This window comes from Apis dorsata, unplaced genomic scaffold, assembly GCF_000469605.1.
Source record: "Apis dorsata unplaced genomic scaffold, Apis dorsata 1.3 scaffold_820, whole genome shotgun sequence".
Taxonomy (NCBI): domain Eukaryota; kingdom Metazoa; phylum Arthropoda; class Insecta; order Hymenoptera; family Apidae; genus Apis; species Apis dorsata.
In genome coordinates, this window is record NW_006263955.1 from 151,178 (window position 1) to 156,409 (window position 5,232).

The 5,232-nt window shown below is 25.6% G+C and overlaps 2 long non-coding RNA genes across 3 annotated transcripts in view; both read right to left on the minus strand.

The window, feature by feature from the left end:
- Positions 1–2,463: 2,463 nt before the first annotated feature.
- On the minus strand, positions 2,464–3,130 carry LOC116186521. Its single transcript, XR_004151527.1, has 2 exons — positions 2,717–3,130; positions 2,464–2,582 (listed from the first exon to the last, which is right to left on the minus strand). It is a non-coding gene; the product is annotated as an uncharacterized LOC116186521 (long non-coding RNA).
- A 264-nt stretch (positions 3,131–3,394) lies between these two features.
- LOC102675662 overlaps positions 3,395–5,232 on the minus strand; it is a 9,740-nt gene continuing 7,902 nt past the window's right edge. The window contains exons 4-5 of one of the 2 annotated variants that reach the window (XR_004151526.1): positions 4,208–4,476; positions 3,395–3,652 (exon numbers count right to left, since the gene is read on the minus strand). This is a non-coding gene — a long non-coding RNA (uncharacterized LOC102675662). The remainder of the gene's footprint in view (positions 3,653–4,207; positions 4,477–5,232) is intronic. The other variant, XR_004151525.1, reaches the window with a different exon arrangement.

Consider the following 5,232-nt stretch of genomic DNA (forward strand, 5'->3'; position numbering starts at 1 on the left):
CAGGTTCAAATATATTTCCATCCATAAAGATTCAATCTCTATAATGAAACTATTAAAGATTCAATTATTTAGATGAAGTATCAAATGTATTCTTGATTAAGAATTTCTGAAATATTAGCTCAAATTTAAATTGGAATTTAAAAAGAAAGGTCACTTAAATTATCACGGATATAGGAATTGCAACATTTGAAAATAATATCTACGTGTAGGCATTACATACCATATTATTAGATATTATTAAAGCAATGGTTAATAATCCGCTCATGACTTGTAAAACGTCTTCACCGTGCATGTTAATCGCTAAAATGACAGGAGTAAGACAGACTCTCTCTTCAAGCTCCCGTGTAAATGCTCCCAGTTCATCATCCATTCTCTCTACATCTTCATTCTTCATTCTTCGTTTCAAAAAAAAATATTAATTATACATAATTATTGAATATTTGAAAAAAAAACTATCATATATTGACAGATAATAATTAAATATTCAAAAAAAAAAAAAGATTATCATGCATTGATAAATAACTTTTGAATATCTAAAGCTAGAAAGAAAACATTATCATGCACTATACATTTTGAATAGTTAAGGATTCAGAAATCTTCCAACAGTTTAATTTCAAGAGATAAAGCAGGAGATAGTAATATCCCAATCAACCATGAATGATTACTCTTATTCTTATTCTACTCTTATTCTAGATCAGTAGCTTATCCTTGTAAGTAGTTCATGATATGGGAATTGGCGGAAAGAGATGGTCGTGGTTTGACGGAGCACCCAGATTCTTGGTAAGCAGTAGGTCATCCGCGACTAGAACGAAGATTTTCACTTTCATCGTGACCGAGGGAATGTCTACTTGGATGCGCAACAGACAAAGGCGTCACGGCGCGAAGAAGCTGGCTAACTATGACACGCAACTTCGACAGAGGATCGGATATTCATAACCTTCCATTGAATTCGCGCACTCGTGCGAATTCTACGTTCCACTTGGTCTCTTCCTTTCATCACCTTGATGTGAAAACAGAAGATCCATAAGATCCAAACCTTACACCCCACTACTGGAATCTAATATTCGTAACTATAATTCATCAAAATTTACAAATATTTTTTTTATTTATTATATTATTTATAGATTGAATGATAAATTATTTTGAATTGATTGAATTCTTTGAAAAATGATGTAATACTTGATTGATAATTTTTTTTTCGATATTATGATTAAGATATTGCTTACTAATATCTTTGTTATTTATATTGTTAAGAATTGAATAAGAAAGAATAAAATGAAATTGTTCTTATTTAAAGAATAATGATAGTTATTCTAGAAATATTGATAAACTCTTTTTTAGTTAATAAAATAATAAATTATTTGATTGATGATTTCTTATGATACTGTTATTTCTTATTTAAAGTTATTTAGAGTGTCTATATTTAGAGTTTAAGTTTATATTTAATATAAAATTTATGTTATATATTTATTTGAAAATATGATATAAATTATAATAAGAAATTATATAATGAATTAGAATTTCCTCAAATTATTCTCAAAGTTATTATTTTTATATTACTATTACTTAAAAGTTATTTTAAAAGTTGCCAATTACATCACTGTTAGTTAAATGTCAATGTCAAACCTGGTTGATTATTATAACGAAAAAGGAAACTAGTGATTTTCATGATACACCATGTTGAAACGAGGACAAGACGCGCGATTTAAGATCTTCACGTATCATTATGTAGAATGTAGTAAACATAATAGTACTTCTCATTATGTCGATAATGAATACCTTTCAATATCAATTCAGTATTTCTGAAATTAAACACTTAGAATTATATTATATCTACTTAAGATCTATAACAATGAAATCTACAATTCTAGAATTAAAAATTTTGAAAAGGTCAAGGTTTTATAATCCAACTTTATAATTTTATTCGAATATAGTAATAATAAATTTTTGATATCAAAAATCGAAATTTTTGATATTGTCTTCCAAAATTTTAAAGAGTATTTAATATTTTAAAATTTTACAAAAACTAAACTTAAATCCCAAAATTGAACTGTAATCAAATATTTCAAACCATACAATCATAACTATTGTAATGTCTCATTCAAATTTTCAAAACATAAATAGCATTTAAACGTCAATTAGAATAAGAAAACGGATACAATCTTTTCTCTGTTTGTTTCATTCCTAAACCGAGTTTCATTCCTATTCTGTAAAGATCTCACTGCCAAATCTCACTGTCACGAAACGAGTTCATCTGAGTTTTTCAACCGTAGCAATAGCTCACACGGAGATCTGCATATTTCATGGAGCATCTAAACAATGTGAAACTTAAATATATTCTCTCTTAAATATTTTTTCTCTCTTTTTTTCATGAAAACATCTAGGATATCTTTATATTATAAATTTTCTTGTTCGTTCCTCTTTTCTTTTTTAATCTCTTCTTCATTTCTTTTTCACTTCTTCTTCACGACTTAAATCATTCGAAACGATCCTGACATTTCAGTTTCTTCAACCTTAAAGTCTCACCAAGATTAAATGATTCCCTCGTGTGACCTGCCTCACGTAAATGGTTGATCCAAATTCTGAAGAAAAGAGAACACAGAATTTAATTAGAATCACATTTAAGTATTAAGAAATTAAAAATAATAAATATAATTAGAAGAATTTTATCTTGAAAAGAAAAATTTCTATATTCCTTAATTAATTAAAAAATTACTTCCTGGTTTTTTTTCTTGATCACATGTTTTGCATTCCAATTTTGTTTGTTAATAAAACAGTGTCGCGTTGAACTTTTACTTCGCCTTAAACTTTAAGTATATACACTACACTGCAACCGCGCATCGGCCTCTTTGTTTATTCTCATAAAGGAGGTGAACAGAAGAATGCTATTATAATCCGGCAGGTTATCGTCAATCAGTTTTTTTTTCTGAATAATTAAATGATTGTAATTTTTTTCTTTTTGATTTACGAAATCAAAAATGCAAACTCTGCTGTATGTAACGCTTTGGCATTACATTTTCTTTCCTCTTCCTTTTTTCCTCACTTTTTTTTCTTTCTTTTCTTCATTCTTTCTTTATTCGTTCCTTCTTTGTTTCTTCATTTCCATTTTTCCTTCTTTTGTTTTATTTTCTTTTTTCAGGGAACATGAATTACAAATTACAAATTATTGATATAAATTATATTGTTTTATATAAAAAAAATATATTTATAAGATAAAAAAAATTAAAAAATTTAAATAATATATAAAACTATAATATAATTAATGGAAATTAAAAAAAAAAAATGAAAAAAAATAAATATTATTCCTCCAATGAGTATTGACTTTAAAACTTAAAATTTTTGTTTATTTCCTTAAACATTCTATAAAAAAATAAATACAAATATTTATCTGTTCTTCATATTCGTTTTATCAGTTTAATATTCATTCAAAAATTCATCAATATTTGATTTGAATGTCCATAAAAGAAGATTGATTATGACAAAAGAATTCAAGAATTCCTCTTTAGATTTACCTTCTTTCAGACTTACATTTTGGCCCATCAAATTCACGATTACATAAGGTTGGATCAGTAATTTCGGTTTATATTATCATGTAATTTATGAAATGGGCATATTTCTTTTATATGCATCTGCTTCGAATTTAATGGGGCTCCTGGAATTAAGAACAATGAGAATGAAATTCGATTTAACGTATTATGCAATGATTTTCTCTTTCTTATCTTTTTTCTTTTTCTCTTCTTTTTATTGCCCCATTACTTTTTCTGTAATATCAATTGATTCTTACTTATATAAAATCATTCGTTTGTTCAATTATTTATGAACAGTTTTAAAATTGTAAAATATATTACAGCACTTTATTTATTATTTAAAAAAAAAATTTTAACAAATAATACATTGAAATTTTCAAATTTTTTATTTTTCTACATAATTTCAAAAAGAATCTTTTCAAATTTTTTCAAATTTTCAAATATGATTATATATTTTATTTAAATATTAGTTACATCACAAATTGGATTTTTATAACTATTTTATTACTTCTACCAATTATATTCTTTTATATTTCTACAAATTTTAAGATTTATAAATTCCTATTAATTTTATTATTTATTACATATTTTTTATTACTTTTGCATAAAGCATTTTCTAAATCAAATTTTATTTTTCTCCATCCACATATGTATGTACTGGCTTACTCAAATAAACTCACCGACATTTTCAAGTTTGTAAAACCATCGCTCGCAGACGTATCACATGTCTCTGCATCATCCTCGTCACTTTAATTGCTTTACGACACAGGGAAAGACGCGTGTCAGCCGGCACTCGTGGATTTATCGCGCGTACCGCGCGTGGACACGAGACAATTTATGCGAAACAGAGGTGAAACTAAATACGAGCGTGTTCAACATTTCCAAGCTTGAATACGATCGGATTTATTAAATATCGAATTTCGCTGTAGGGAACAATCGATGATGATCACTGAAGAGAAATTATCCACTGTAAACGATAAATTTTGAAATTAAGATGCAAGATTTCTTCAGAATATATTTCTAAAGTTGTAAATTGACAATTCTAAATATTATAAATAAATATTGTAAATAGGAATATAAATATCAACGCTTAATTAAAATTATTAAATAATAGATGACAAAAATTTGATATACAATTTAATTTAGGTTAATTTAACTTTAAATTGATTTCTAAAATTTACTCAATATTTCATATATCATATAAAAGTATAAAAATAAATTCTACAGTCAATAATCCAATAACAATATTCTAAATATTATATGCTTCGTAATATCAAAAAAACGTATTTAACGTTTATACATGTATAAGATTTTCAATACTTATCTTATTTTGTAAAAGAATATATTTATATCATTTGTTACTTTTGTACACATATTTGCATTTAAATTAAGCAACACATATTAAATAATAACCTCACTAAATATTACTTCAGTCTCGACAAACGAGAGAGGAATGAAGTATATTCCTACTTCACTACATGTATTATCTATTTACATTGGATTTAAATCCGTTTGCTCTACAATCGAATTACATCACAAATGGAATATATATATATATTTCTTCCATTCTTAAAAAGAAGATTAATGAAATCTATTTGCTATGTTAATAAATATCTAATAGATAAATTTAATTAAATTAATTCTATTCATTTCTAATTTATTTCTAACTAAAAATAATTTCTTATTAAAAAAAAAAAAAAAAAAA